Source organism: Brassica oleracea, chromosome C4, assembly GCF_000695525.1.
Source record: "Brassica oleracea var. oleracea cultivar TO1000 chromosome C4, BOL, whole genome shotgun sequence".
Classification (NCBI taxonomy): Eukaryota; Viridiplantae; Streptophyta; class Magnoliopsida; order Brassicales; family Brassicaceae; genus Brassica; species Brassica oleracea.
The window spans coordinates 30,792,199-30,807,768 of NC_027751.1; the positions used below are offsets into that span (position 1 = coordinate 30,792,199).

The 15,570-nt window shown below is 37.9% G+C and overlaps 1 pseudogene; it reads right to left on the reverse strand.

The window, feature by feature from the left end:
* Positions 1–1,898: 1,898 nt before the first annotated feature.
* LOC106336895 lies at positions 1,899–14,868 on the reverse strand (annotated as a pseudogene).
* Between the last annotated feature and the right edge of the window lie 702 nt (positions 14,869–15,570).

Consider the following 15,570-nt stretch of genomic DNA (forward strand, 5'->3'; position numbering starts at 1 on the left):
ACACTTTCTTGTGATCAAAAGACGACAGCTGAGATCCAAGATCTAGTTAGTTAACAAGTGAAACATTGCCATCGCTGATCACTGTGATTAAGGAGTCGAGCTCTAATATATCATGTATGCAACTGTTAGGCATCTATAGGATTATAATCTCTAACACCTGAATAGAAACCCTGCATCTAATATCTTCCAATAAAGTTACACCCCCAATCATCTTGTTAGTTGAGCAATAGACTTGCTCAATTAGGATTGCTATTTACTTTTAAACCATAAAACAACAAACACCTAGAATTAATAACCTGACTAGATTTAATAGGTTCCCTAGCTCCTTGTGGATTTGATCCCTAAGTGCTGCAACTGAACCTCTTATTTGAGAGAATAATTCACTCCTTAGGGTAATTTGAATGGTATCAAAACTAATCTATATGAATATCAAAAGTTTAATAATTAGAGCACTTTATCTGGAAGACGAAGTATAACATTGTGTTGAAGAACTTCGAATTAGTATGGCGATTTTCACAAAATTATCTTTTTATTATGTGATACTAATAATTAGAATAATCTTAATTGTATAGCTATGGTGTATATGAATTAGCGGTCAGCCATAATCCACCCACAATTGTCGTACGCATGCCATCAAATTGTTTTGGAATAACCGTTTTAGTATGTTTCGTTATAATTTTTTTTTTTGGAGTCACAGTTTTTTACTATGTTTTTGATTGATTTTTAATTTACTTTCATTGACTTACACCAATAGATTTGATGATTGATTTTTTGAATCAATTCGCAATCTTGGTTTCCTTATTTTATAAAACGTGAATAGAACGTTTAACTCAAGGCGTTTCTAAAATTCTGGGATCAATTTTGGAATCAATTCATAATGTTTATTTATTGATTTTTAAACCATCAAGTAATTTATGTCAATTAGGGTCGTATAAAAAAAGTTAGATTATGGATCCAAAATTGATCTGCGTTAATTGCTTAGCATTCAAGTGTTAAGACAAGTTTTATCTATGCATTGGAGCGCAAGTTATGCCATATTAATTAGTGAATATTTTATATAATTGTGGCGAGTTGCGTTCATCATATTAACACTAGCCATGTATTATTACATTTCGTTTACTGATTTTGTTAAATAACTGTGTTTAGTTTTGAAAGCTGATATCCTTTGTTATTGTTCTTAATAGGATTGCAAACGAATAGTTCTGAAGACACTTTTCACAGCAGTTGTGGTTTTCTCAGTTTCTTATTTATTTTGTTTCCTTATATTTTGTTCCCTTCATCTTTTCTTATTCTATTGCCTAAGTTTCATTTTATCTTATATTTATAATTAATTTTATATAAGTTTTTGTTTACTCTTATAGATTCCCTTCCACGAACTATACGTAAGTTTGATAAAAAAAAAATAACAAAAGTTTTAAAAAAGAATCGAACCTTACTTTATATATACATACACAATTTCATTAAATCCCTTATTATATAACATGTAATATTCTTTTTATGTGTTTTACTGAATATTGGATGGTCTTTGATAGTCTCTCTCCGGTATGATAAAAAGAACTGAATAACTAAAAGCAGTTTTTAATCGAGCGGGTGGTAGAAGAATGGTCGGAGCCCAACATGACACAATCACTCGTTTTTCTTGATGCATTTTATGCCAAATATATCTACTTACATTTTTGGGGGTCAACTATCTACTTATATAATCTGCATAAGTACTGAGGTGTAAAAGTTTGATGTGATTTACATTGTGAGATGGAAAGTACAATTATCAGAGTTCAGATCAAAGTTCTTTGTTTTATGTTATTTTTTTATCGAAGCCGTCCATCGTCTACATTCTGCACACAGTATAAATATAAACTTCGTCCATATTAGACCCCTACTAAGCTAGAAACATTCAATATGAACTTGAAACAATGCATACACAAACTAAAATATCATCATACTAAGACATCATTAAATCAACCAGATTAATAAACTAACATCCAGAGTTTCTGATATCACACTAAAAAGTTCCACACACCTACGAACATTGCCAGACACGGTGTTAAGAAAAGCCCCTAAATTAATCAACATTCAGTACTTGCTGTATATACAAAGTTAGAGCTTATAATGCTTACCTAAACTAAAACCCCCCAGGGTGTGCTGCTGAACCTATCACGATTCTTGGTAGTTCCTAAGATCAAACGACATTGTAGTCGAGCAACTGCAGCAAATGAATCGTGAACAAGTTCTCAGATATTAGCCAAAATAATGGTAGCACGCATGGTTAAATAAGATACAAGTAGAGATTTGATGTGGGAATCATCACCTCTTCTCGACGTCTCTGTAAACTCCAACAAGCGCTTCGGCCTTGTCATAGAAGCTGTCCTTGAGAGATATTACAATGCTTTGAAAGCCATTCCCATCCTTTGCTTCCTGATTGTCACATGCGGCTTGGCAGGATCTGGTACGAATAAACTGAGCAACTTTTGCAACGTTTAGATTATCGAGCGCAGCATCCACTTCATCCAGTATGAAAAAAGGCGAAGGCCTGTAGCTGAGAAGATGGAAAGGGAAAACAGTACCAGCAACTTCATCAGAACCTCAAAACCTAACAAGATGACAAAGTCACTAGGTCTTTAGGGATACCTATGGATGGAGAAGAGCAATGCCAAGGCCGCAACTGTTTTCTCTCCTCCAGAGAGCTTTTCCATGTCACGAAAACGCTTTGTTGGGGACATTGTAGTATACTTTATACCATGTAGAAACGGATCATCCTCATTCTCTAGGTTTAGATAAGCAGTCCCACCCATTTGATGTGTATTGCTCTTGGTTAGCTGCTTGTAGATCTTGTCAATAATGCTAGAAATGTGGTTGAAAGCTTCCCATAAATAGCTCATACCTGCACAAACAGTTCGTAGTCAGCAGCAAAAACTCTAATCATGGCGTTTATCCAAAGAGTAACTCTATTAGGTACTTTCCACAGAACTAGAATCTTCAGACTTTTATTTGTCGAGTTTTGGTTCCACTATAAAGTCGATGCTATTTGGTAGCAACATTCTTCAAAGCTGAGATCATTCACAAGAGAAATTTCGAGTTACCTCTTCTGCTTTACGACATTGTATGCATCCGCCATTTGTTTCTCCTCCTTCCTGGCAGCTTCAAACTCCTGGCTAACTTGTCTTTCTTTCTCCTGTATAGCCTCGTACTGGTCAAGTGCTCTCAAGTTTGGGGCCGTTCTTTCAACCTCTGATGTTTCAGATTCTATTTTCTGCCTAAATTCCGCATCTATCTTGTCACGAGCAGATGGTCTCCGTTCTTTGAGATAAACTCTATCCAACTCACTAAAGTCAAACTGTGGCCCAGCTGAGTCATCTTCCTCCGCAGCATCTGATAAAACAGGAAGGGTAATACGTTCGAGCTCACACTGCTCAGTTATTTCCTGTTTTTGCGAGATCAGCTGCCCAATTTGCGTTTCCTGATAGCAAAAAGAGCTTTAGTGGACCTATACTTAGAGACATACCAGATCTTTGGGAAAGGATTTAATGAGTCTCCATTTTACCTTAGAAAGTATCTGACGACTGAGTTTGGTTATGCTTGTTGTCACTTGAGAAACCTGCTTTTTCCAATCCAGGATTTCCTTTTCATACTCTTCTGATTTTTGTTTGCACTCTGCAAGCAAGAGTATTAGAATATACGCACCTCAGTGAAAGAAGAAACCGCTGCAGATTTGTGCTAGGCAAAGAACATCAGACAGGTATAGGTTACCTATGCTTATATTAGTTTAAGCAAAGATGATAACAAGGGAAGAGAATCTATAATACTGAATCATCACATTGGCCATTTGTCAGCAACTAGCATTTTATCTTAATATGATCGCTTCTTTTATGATGAAGTGTAACCATACAATTAACGCATGAGGTCTAGCAGATCATGTACGTACCAACTTTTGTTCAAACCAAAGTCAGAGATATCTACAAACATCAAGGATCAATGTAACGAAACAATCAATTTCTTAAAGAGTGATTAAAGATCCATACAATTAGACAGTCTCGCAAAAGAGTAAGAATGTTCCATATTTTATTCCATATTTCATTACTCCAGTATCAAGGCTCCAACATAAGAGGTCATCAATAGTGACGAAGCAAACTCAACACGGACAATGTACTATACTGAATCATGTTGATGTCTTACTATGAATGAAACCATCAAATTGACAAATCATAAAGGCTCTAGTAATTGAAAAAACATAGCATAGAATCGAGGCCATCAGATTTAAGTAGAGACAGAATCAAATACCTAGCATTTCCTTCTTCCAATTGTTGATTTCATTAGTAGCTTTTTCTGTTAACTCCTTGAGTTCAGACTTCCTCTTCTGTATTTTTTCCAAATCAGCTTCCAAGGAACTGACAGAAGATTCTAGCTTTCGAATTCGTGACCCCACATCTCGGTTTTGCTCGTATTCCACCCTGAAATTCAATAAACTCTATTTAAGTTGACCAAGAAAAAAGGCTTCCATTTGGACAACTCGAGTTCCATTCATTAGAAAGCAGTATGGCAACTTAGCAAGCCAGCTAACGTATTGCAGAGTTTGACATTAAGATTTTTACAAAACTACATATAATGACCTTTACACACTTGATAAGGTAGACAATAGCTGCCTATTAATCACATAAATCTCACAGAGCTGTAGTTATTTGAAAGCAGTTGGAAGAAGAAAACATTTGAAAGCTGATCAAAGACTCTGAGAGATTGAGAGACTTTGCAGTTATTTCTTTTCAGCTTAGTATAAATACAAAACTTTACAATGTAAAAGGATATCGAAACTGTAATAGTCTGAGAGAGGGTGAACATTGTAGAATAATGCGATTATGCTCGTGAGAGGATCGTATACTACAATTGTTTGTGTTTGAGGAAGATAATACCAAGGTTCTTATCAAATAGCTGCCTATTAATCACATAAATCTCACAGAGTTGTAGTGACTTTCTTTTCTATGAGGTACGTGAAAGTCAAAATGCAAGACCAATATGATGCGCAGCAAAAAGTTTATTCTTAACCAGAACCGAGAAAAAACAGATGAAAAGTCGACTTCAGGGTCGGAGCAGAGAAATGGACATAAGAAATAGATAGATTTTGAGAAGTTATATGTAACCAGAAAAACAGAGCATAAGAGACGACATACTGGTATTTTAACTTAGCAAGCTGGTTACTCAGATTCAGCCTTTCTTCAGCCACTTCTTGAGCCTCCTTGAGCTGCTTTTCTTCATATTCACGTATGTTAGCAACACCAACAGACTGGCTAAAATCCTTATAGATACCGTCCACAATCTCATTGATTATTTTCTCCAACTTCCTGATCTCTGCATTCCTCTTATCAACCTCAGCTCTTGACTATAATACCAACGGCACTCAGTCATATTATTGTCATCGGCTTTTAAAAATTTACCAAATATCAGAAAAAAGATATTAGATTACCTTAGAAAGTTCAAGATTTATGCGTCTACTTTCTTCAGTAATATTCCGCTTGTCTTGCTCAAGATCTGGAAGTTTGTCTTTGATGCTTTTCTGTAAAACAAATCCACTAATTAGTAATTCCTGAACAGTATACACTGAAGTAAATTATAAAAGTAAGCATCTTGGAAAAGATAAATTGGTTAACCTTCTCAATTTCCGCATATTGAATCTTTTTCTCAATTCCACTTATTTTACCAGATATTTCGGACTCCTTTATCTGCATCTCTCGAATAGATCCAATATTTTCCAATTCTTGTTCACATTCTTCTTTCTTTTTCACCAGTCCTGCACAACCGAAATCATGATGAGTCTTCAGACCCTGAAAGTGAAGGCACTTTAAACCAGTTGGTGACAACTCAATAATTCAAACCTTTAATTTTCTTATCATCCCATTTGTTAGATTTTGCTTCTTCAAGATCGTCACAGACAAGAGTATTTCCAACAGCAAAGAGGACCGCCTTCTCCAATTCAGGATCGAACGTGGCGTGGTTAAGGTTTAAAAACATAAACTGGAAACCTTCTCACATTAACCTTCCTACGTTGGTCGATCTATGATATAATACATCCAAATGATCTCAAGCTACCCACAAAGGATATTGGATAACATCGAGCGCCAGCTTCGCTGTGCCGCCCAAATTTCTCGATCTTTCAAGCACTGGCTTGACACGTACTGACTGAAGAGGAATAAATGTCATAGGAGGAAGCCTTTGTTCTTTCAGGTACTGCAAATAACAAATAAACTCATTTTATCCCATACCTAGAGTAGTGGTAGAAAATGATTTTCAACATGTTCTTCGTATTGTTTTGAATCAATGTAAAAAAAGATCCGCAAAGTCAAGTTGAAGCCAAGGAACACAGAATGGGGCTCAATTCTTAATTATATGAAACGAAATATGCATAAAGATAATTACATCCTACATGCTACCTACTCTTTTATAACACATTTTCCCTACTTAGCAATAATATGAATTGATCACCGTTAAGAGGTGGTAGTGTTTAATGCACTATTAATTTGTTGGCATAGGCTAGAGTATAGTATTATGGTAAAGAATATCTTATTCAAATAAACTGTAATTGTCAGCTGAGAAGAGATAGAATTATGAAAAAGTATGCACAACTATGGAACAAAACAAGAAGCATATACGAAATACCTTGATGCAGTCCTTTCCGGTGTTTTCATCTTCTACAACTACTGCATCCATAAATCTCCCCATAGCAACAGTAACTGCAAGGTTGTACTTCTTCCGGTTTGGTCGACAAAGATCAGTCATCCGACCATGAACTCCTTGAAATAGACGCTTGAGAGACTCAACAGCCTGCGTTAGCCTACTATCTCTCTCATTTTCGTATCTTTCAGCCGTTAGATCACTCAACCGGTCTTCTAATTCTGCGATACTAGTCTTCAATTTCTCAGACGCCTTTCTGTGCATCGTAGAAGCGGGTTAGAAACTATCAGATTAAAATAAAAACACAACTTTCTGACACTAGACAATCTAGTGAGTGGAGGACACATACTAACCTGGCATCTCGATGCTTTTCTTGCAGTGTTCATTCTTATATTCCGAAGAAGAATCGTCGATCTCTTTTTGCCTGGATTTCATTCGCTCAATTTGTTCATCAAGATCATTCTCCCTATTTATTAGTTGCTGATAGTTTTCTTCCAGATTCCTCAATGCTTCGAGATCAGCGTGATATTGCCTATCTAGAACCTCTTTCTCATCTCTTAGCTTGATGGTTTTCATCCCAGCTTCTTCTTTTCTGAGATTGATAAACATGAAGGAAAATCGATAAGAAAACAAAGTGGTTCATAAGGATTCAAAAGGGTGGAAGAATATGCATGTAGATGGTGAATCTAGAAGAATAGTACAAAAACTCAGAAGGACAGCAAATATAATAGCTTGTAAAAACAACCAAATATATGTCATTCTGTCAAACAAAACGCTTAACAATTTGTTTGGTTAGACCATTCTTCAAAGCAGAGAAAAGACTTACTAAATGCCCACCCAACAATTCGTTCACTAAACTTGATAAAATAGAGTGTGAAATAGCAAGTAAACCCAAGTATTCATGTCACCACTAAATCGATCACATAGAGAATGCAAGTTGGTGAACATTGATAACCTCAAGACAGTTGGAAAATGGCAATGCTTCTGACTAAAAGAGAGGGAAAAACCTTATATCTTTCAAACTCACATTCGAAAATAGTCTTGCAGTTGACTGTCAAGCATTGGTAGCTTTCCGCTGCTATCTTGTCTCCTCTCGTTTAATTCGTTCATTTTCTTATTCAGATCCTTAATGCTTTTCTGCATCTCTTCAACTTCTTTGGAATGCTTCCCTTTTTCCTTTTTCCTCTTATCCACCTCCTTTCGATTGCTCTCCATTTTTTGACTTTATGCGAGCTATTTCCTCCTTCAATCTCAGAAGCTCAGGTTGCTGCAGACAGAAGAAAGTAAATATATAAGTGGAAAAAAGTATGTTAACTAAAGACTTCCAAGGGAGAATAGTATACTCACGTATTTTCCAAGCTTCGAGCTTCTTTCAGCAATTTTTTTTTCACGTTGAGCAATTTCTTTCAAATACCTAGCTTGTTCGATCTTTCTCTCACGAGTCACGAGCTTCATGTTCAAACTTCTCCAGCTTTTCCATGACATCTTTACTATTGCTCTTTTCAGCATCAACATCTTCACTCGCCTTCTCGATATCATTTTCAATGTTACACAACTGCCACAGAGAGTGTTCTCTCTTCAGCGCTTTCTGCAAGACATGAATCCATATTAAAAAGAGGGCAAGGAGTATAGTTCCACAAACAAGAGCAAATATCAACATAATTACCAGTTCATCTAGCAGCTTCAGATGCTTCTCAGCCTCTTCCTTCTGCGCTTTCTTGAGCTTCTTCTCAGCCCCAATCGTTTTCTTCTTCTGATATATAAGAGCTGCTTTCTCTTCAGCTCTAGCCTTCTTCTCTTCTAACTCTTCATACTCTTTCTTAAGCTCATCAGAACCAGAAATCTGCTCGAGAAGCCCAGTGAGTTCTTTCGAATTCTTGGAAGCAACCGATTCAACATCACCCTACAAATTCAAATTCAAAACTCTTTTCATCAGAACCAAGTCACAAGCCACGAAATTGATATCAAGAAACAGGGCCAGAGAGATTCACGACGCTAGGCTTAAAACAATTACTAATTGATCAAGGGAAAAAGGGTTTTTAATTCCTCAAGTATTTTAAATTAGCACTTTTAATACCCAACTACAACTTTTTTTTTTTTCACGGGTGAAATTCATTCCATAGAGGAAACACGGTTTGATACATCAATTGGCGGATGCAAGAGCAATCCCCAGACACAAGAGCCCACATGAAGGCGGCAACTAGAACCCACGCCTGGGTAGCTTTTGCAACAAAAAAAACAGACCAAAGCTAAGACTAAAACTAGACAGATGATTTACCAATTGCCCAAGAACAGTAAACAAGATGACTTAGCAGAATTTAAAACATAGTAGGAGCCAATGATCGGGAATTGTCGTTGCTGCACGTAGCCCGCCACACGAAGAACTCCACCTCCTGCACCCAAGACACCACGACTTATCGTTGCTGCTCACGCCCGCCACACGATAACGTCCAAGACACCAAGACCCTATAACTTCATTACCTAACAGGACGAACCATTATTTGATTCAGATTCACACAACCTTCAGAGACGGCTGCGACGTTCTCAACGCCCACTTACTCCAAGATAGAAGTCCAAACAAACTCTTCACGACTACGAAGCCTTGCCAAACGAAACGAACCACTCCAGACCCACTCATGGAAGAAGAAACGAAACGGCAAGCGACCACTACAACCACCACCATACTAAGTAAAATCTGCTAAATCAACTCTCACCATGGGGACTCTTGACATCAACAAACTAAAACTTGAGCCACTACAACATTTAGAGAACATGATTCTCCAACAAGCGATGATGAAGTTTGACAGTTTCCAATTGCTCCAACTATTAGTCTCCTATTGATAAGAATTCAGCTTGTGTACTAACAAACAATCACCAATGGCACATTACGATCAAACTACATCTCTCCAACAATCACAATCCCGACTCTAAGCTAAGAACCGAACAACACAGTTCAGACTGAAAAAGGCAGGTCTTGACATCGGAAGCGAGGCAGGGACACCAAATTGCATATGCCGCCCGTTACAAATATCCTCCAACAGTCCCACCGCCACAGAGGGAGGTAGATCCGTGGTGATGGAGCTGTCTTACCTCGCCACGCGCCGCCGTCACAAAGCTACCGTCGGAGATCTGCAGAAAGGAAAATCAGATCTGACAAAAGCTTTAACCCTAAAAGCCGACTCCCATCTCCACCGTCCCGCTGTGAGTCTCGCCGTCACTCCATAGAAAGCCGGACTCCGTCCGCCGTCACTCCATAGAAAGCCGGACTCCGTCACCGTCAACCGCAATAGAGCTCGGGTTGAAGCCTTGACAGTAACAGAGTGACTTGCATATCGACCAAAGAGAACCGGAGAAGAGGAGAGCAAAGATTAAACGAGAACAAGGAAGGAGTGGAAACGCCTCCGGCTCCGTCGAGACGGTGGCCGGAGCTAGCTCTTATTCGTCGGAGTTTTCTTCTGTGTTATCGCCTTAGGCTTATTGGTTTTCTCACTTATGTATCCAACTACAACTTATGCAGATTTATTCCCAAAGTCATTATTAATTATGCAAAAATAGACTTTAATAAATCAGACGTTAACTCATCGTTAGAGGCGCTAATTATAATTAAAAAAGGAGAAGGGAACGACTTTTGCTTTCAAAACTCAAGAACCCTAAAATTGATTTTCTCAGAGCAATTTCGAATCAGTATGGTGAAAACGTTCTTCGGAAACCCTAGTGGTAAAGGGAATAAACTTCCGGTTCAGAGGGCACCACCTCTTTATGCCGAGCCCACAATTCCAAATTCGACAGAGATTGAAAGGTAACCACTTAAGCTCTGTTGTATCATGTCTGAGTTCAGTAATTTTTTTTGTTTGATTTAAGTACGTTAATTTTTGTTATAGGCCTGTTGTTGTTGAAGAAAGAGTAACTAATATTGTTGAAGAAGAAGAAGAGATTCATAATGAAGAGGTGATTGCAGAGTCGGATTCTTGTTCATCTGTTGAGGGAGATGATTGTGAGGTTATAGTTGAAGATAAGGCTGGATATAAGGAGAATATGTTATTCGAAGTAGAGGTTGGAGAGACTGACTTGTCTTCTCACTTTGAAGCTGCTGCACAAGAAGATGGAGATGATTTGTATGATGCTAACGATGACAGTGGCGATGATATTTGGGACGATGATCACATTCCAGATCCTTTATTCAGTGATGATCGTGATGTGGAAGAAGAAGGTAGGCAATTCAACTACGGGCCTGATGACATTCTTGCACTAGGAAAGACTTTTAACACTGCTGAGGAGTTCAAGTACACGGTTCTCAAGTACTCTTTGAAGACACAATATGATATTAAGTTCTACAAGTCTTCATCTGATCGGCTTGGTGCCCACTGTACACAACATGTAGAAGAAAAGTGTCATTGGAGGGTCTATTGTACCTTTGAGAGAGGCAGAAACAAGTTAATGGTGAAATTTTACAATGACAGTCATATTTGTGTAAGATCCGGTTACACAAAGCTTTTGAAGAGTGGAACAATTGGGCAACTTTTTGAGGAGAGGCTTAGAATTAATCCTAAAATTAAGTCACAGGAGATGGTGGAGATGGTGGATGAGATAAAGAGGGAGTACAATATGATTGTCTCACCCGAACAATGTCGAAGAGCTAAATCAGTGCTTTCAGCGAGAAGAAAGGCTGGACATGAAGCTCACTTTGCTCGGCTTTGGGATTACCAAGAAGAGGTTCTTAAATCAAATGTGGGATCAACAATGGAGGTTGAGAAAATCCCAGGACCAGTGCCAGGAAGCATTCAAAGATTTTACCGTCTTTATGTTTGCTTTGAAGCCTTGAAAACTTCTTGGAGGCAGTCATGTAGGTCGATCATTGGATTAGATGCTGCTTTTATGAAATGGGATATAAAAGGGCAAATGCTAGCTGCAGTTGGCAGAGATGGGGATAATAGAATATTTCCTATTGCCTGGGCTGTGGTTGAAGTGGAGGACAATCCTAATTGGCGATGGTTTGTGCAACTCTTGAAAAATGATTTGGGGCTTGAAGATGGATCAAACTGTACAATAATCTCAGACAAACACAGGGTGAGTCTTGTTATATATATATATATATATATATATATATATATATATATATATATATTTTTTAATATTGTTGGAATGATTTATACTTATGTATATGTTATTTGCCTGACAGGGTATACTAAATGCGGTTCATGAAGAGCTTCCTAAAGCTGAGCATAGGATGTGTTCTCGACACGTTCTTGAGAATTGGAAGAAGACAAACAAAGACATAGAGCTTGAGCGTCTTTTCTGGAAAATAGCAAGGAGCTACACACCAGCAGCTTTTAGGGATAACTTAGAGGCACTGAAGAAGTACAATGTTGGAGCTTATGAGTCTCTGCAAAGTACTGCTCCAACAACATGGTCTCGGGCGTTCTTTAAGCTTGGATCGTTTTGCAATGACAATCTAAACAACTTGTCTGAGTCCTTCAATAGGAGTGTTAGAGAGTCAAGGAGGAAGCCGCTTCTTGATATGCTGACAGAGGTTAGGAGAAAGAATATGGCCAGGAATGCAAAGCGGACTTTGTTAACTAATAGGTGGAATAAGAGGTTCACACCAAGAGCAGACAAGGAGATTGAACTTAATAGGCATAAAGCTAAGGATTGCATCAGGTATATGACCACAGGACATTCACATGAAATAGAGTATCACAGTGATGCTTACACCGTAAATATGGAGGAGAAAACATGCGGTTGTGGCTATTGGCAGTTGAATGGACTACCTTGTATGCATTCTATGTGTGTCATCACAACAACAAAGCTGAATCTCAATAATTATGTATCAGATTACTACCTCAACTCTACATGGCGCCAACTATATTCTACTGGTATGAAGTCGGTTCAAGGTATGAAACTGTGGCCACGCTTAGGTCGGTTACCCATGCTACATCCTCCTTCAAGATTCAATCGAGGAAGGCCTAATACACATGCTAGGAGGAAAGGTCCTCATGAGTCAGCCACTAATCCACATAAGCTTACACGGCATGGTCGTGTGGGAACATGCTCAAACTGTCGCAAAGAAGGTCACAACAAGACTAGGTGTCCTAATCCCACTGCAGCTCCTCCACCTAAGCGTCCAAGAGGTCGTCCAAGGAAAGCACAGGTTGTTTGTCTCGTTTAACTTATTTTCTTATTGTGTTGTCAATTTTTTCTCAGTGTAAAACTTTGATTGTTTGTTGTAGGGAGAGTCTTCTGTCATTTGGAGCTTCTCAAACTTCTCAACCTTCTCAAGCATCACAAGGAGGATTTGGCTTCTCTTCCTAGCTTGTGTTCTTCACATTTCACTTGAGATTATTTTGTTAACTCAGTTTTATAAAGAAAACGATTTACTCTGTTTTTAGATTTTTGGTTTACAGTATTTATGTTTGGGTTTGCATTGTTTCTGGTTTCTACATGACTCTCGAAACCACATTATTGTTTCTTCAGTGGATTAATTTTTCTTTGCTCATTCTCCAAATCAGTCTCAACTTGGCTCAAGGTTCTCACAGTTTCCCTCTTCGAGAGATCCAAACACCCTTCTTCTTCTTACATTGATGATCATCCTTTGCTATCCAATAATACACATGCTCTAGTATAGCCAAACACCGGACATGAAGAATACCAACTTGTCATCATCACCAAGGAGGATGTTCTCCATTCACATGCCGTTGCTTTCGCTGCAAGAAACAATCAACGACTCCCCTTGCAAGATCGTCTATCTGTGTAGAGATGTGAAGGACGCATTAATGTCTCGCTGGTATTTCCGGTGCAGCTATCTGAAAAAAGAAGTGGATAGACACGTTCTTGAATCTATGTCATGAGGTACGAGAAAATGAAAGAAGACCCTCATGCTCAGCCCAAGAGACTTGCAGAGTTATAGCTTTTATGAGAAGGGACCATGTTCTGATTTGTAGTTTCTTTGATGCCTTGTAATAAAAGTAATCTCTGCACTTCAATAACAACATTCACTTGCTACTTTCATGTTAAAGTACTGATGATATATGTGTGTCTAATCTCGATTAGGTTTTACCAAAACTGAATTTATGTATCCAAAAGACGTCTATAAATAATCATAGTTAAAATAATACTCAAGAAAAAATAAAGAATTTAAAAGGGAAAAACACATGAAAATGAATATGTAGGAGACAATCAACATGAGTTTGACGAGGAGATAATGTGCTCATGGGTAGATGAGCTTAAATATTTCAATAATCATTATGAACAATTGAATAGTAGATACCATTTTCAAAAGCACGAGGTAAATCAAACCAAAGATGCCTAACTAATATACATATATAATCTGATTGGAAATTTCTCTGAGAAAATTAATTTTAGGGTTCTTGAGTTTTGAAAGCAAAAGTCGTTCCCTTCTCCTTTTTTAATTATAATTAACGCCTCTAACGATTAGTTAACGTCTGATTTATTAAAGTCTCTTTTTGCATAATTAATAATGACTTTGGGAATAAATCTGCATAAGTTGTAGTTGAATATTAAAAGTGCTAATTTAAAATATTTGAGGAATTAAAAATCATTTTTCCCAATTGATCAATACATATATTCTTCTTAATTATCTAATGATTTTGGGATCCCGAGGTGAATATTTCATCTGGCTATGCCCATATCGGCTTCTCAAAAAGAATCAATTACTAAATGATATAAAGAGCCTACTGAACTATACTTTAATAGTTAATATTTCATCTCACTATGCCTAGGACCGGCGCTATCAAGAAGAAGCAACCAAACCTGAAAGACCAAGAAGTTACGAGCCTTAACAAGTATCCCTAGAGACCTTAGCTTCCCATTATACTCATCCCAGTTCACAACCCTATTATCAATCCGATACTCACTCCCACCAGCACTAGTAATCGCACAAGTGAAACGAAGCTCCACTCCATCGTCGAGAAGATACACGAGCCTAACAAACGCTCTCCTCCCTCGCTGCTCCTTCTCTCGATCGTCGAAGGCGTAGATTAGGTCCTTAAGCTGAGAGCCGCGGAGCTGACCGGTGCGAACTCCGAGGACGAAGCTGATCGCGTCCATTAGGTTTGATTTGCCGGCGCCGTTGGGGCGGATTATCGCTGTGAAGTCCTTGAAGGGACCTACTAGCTGGTGACCCTTGTAGGATTTGAAATTCTCCATCTCGAGTTGGAGGATCCGAGCCGGTGGGGTTTGGATGGAAGGCATGGTTGGAGGTTGAGTTTGAAATTAGGGTTTCTGGAAGGTGGGGAGTGAAAAATGGCGGGAATTGGAAGTTATTTTTTAGAGGCGAGATCTATACGGAGATTAACTCCATATACCTCATACCCTCCTAAACTCAAGCTTATTACCCCAACCCTATTCATCCCATCCCTTTATTGTTGCACTCACTAAACTAGCATTTGTCCATTTATTCCTCAATTAAAAACCAACCACAATTCAACTACCTACATGGCCCACATCCTAACCTTAACCAATCAAAATTCTTTGGTCCACATGTTCTTCTTCCTCCTCGTACTCTCTCCTCCTCTTCATCCTCCATTGGTGATTTTGGAAGCTTCTAAAGAAGGTAATTATTGTTCGTTTTATGTGATTTTTTTTGTAAAATCACTCTTAAAATGTCCTGTATATCATGGAGATATTCATTCTGATGATAATTAGAAAGTTTAAAAACGAATTTAAAAACTGTGGTAAGAGATTATAAGTATAATTTACGTCCGTTTTTTATGATTTTTTTTTGCTGAAATGTTATTAAAAACATGTGTATAGCTCGGGTAGTGTAAAAACAGTAAATCCAATGAAAATAATGAGAGATTGAAAAAGATTTTGAAAACTGTTTTTATAGATTTTTGGGTATATGTTATCTATGTTTTGATGATTTTTTGTGTGTAATTTCATTTAAGATAAATT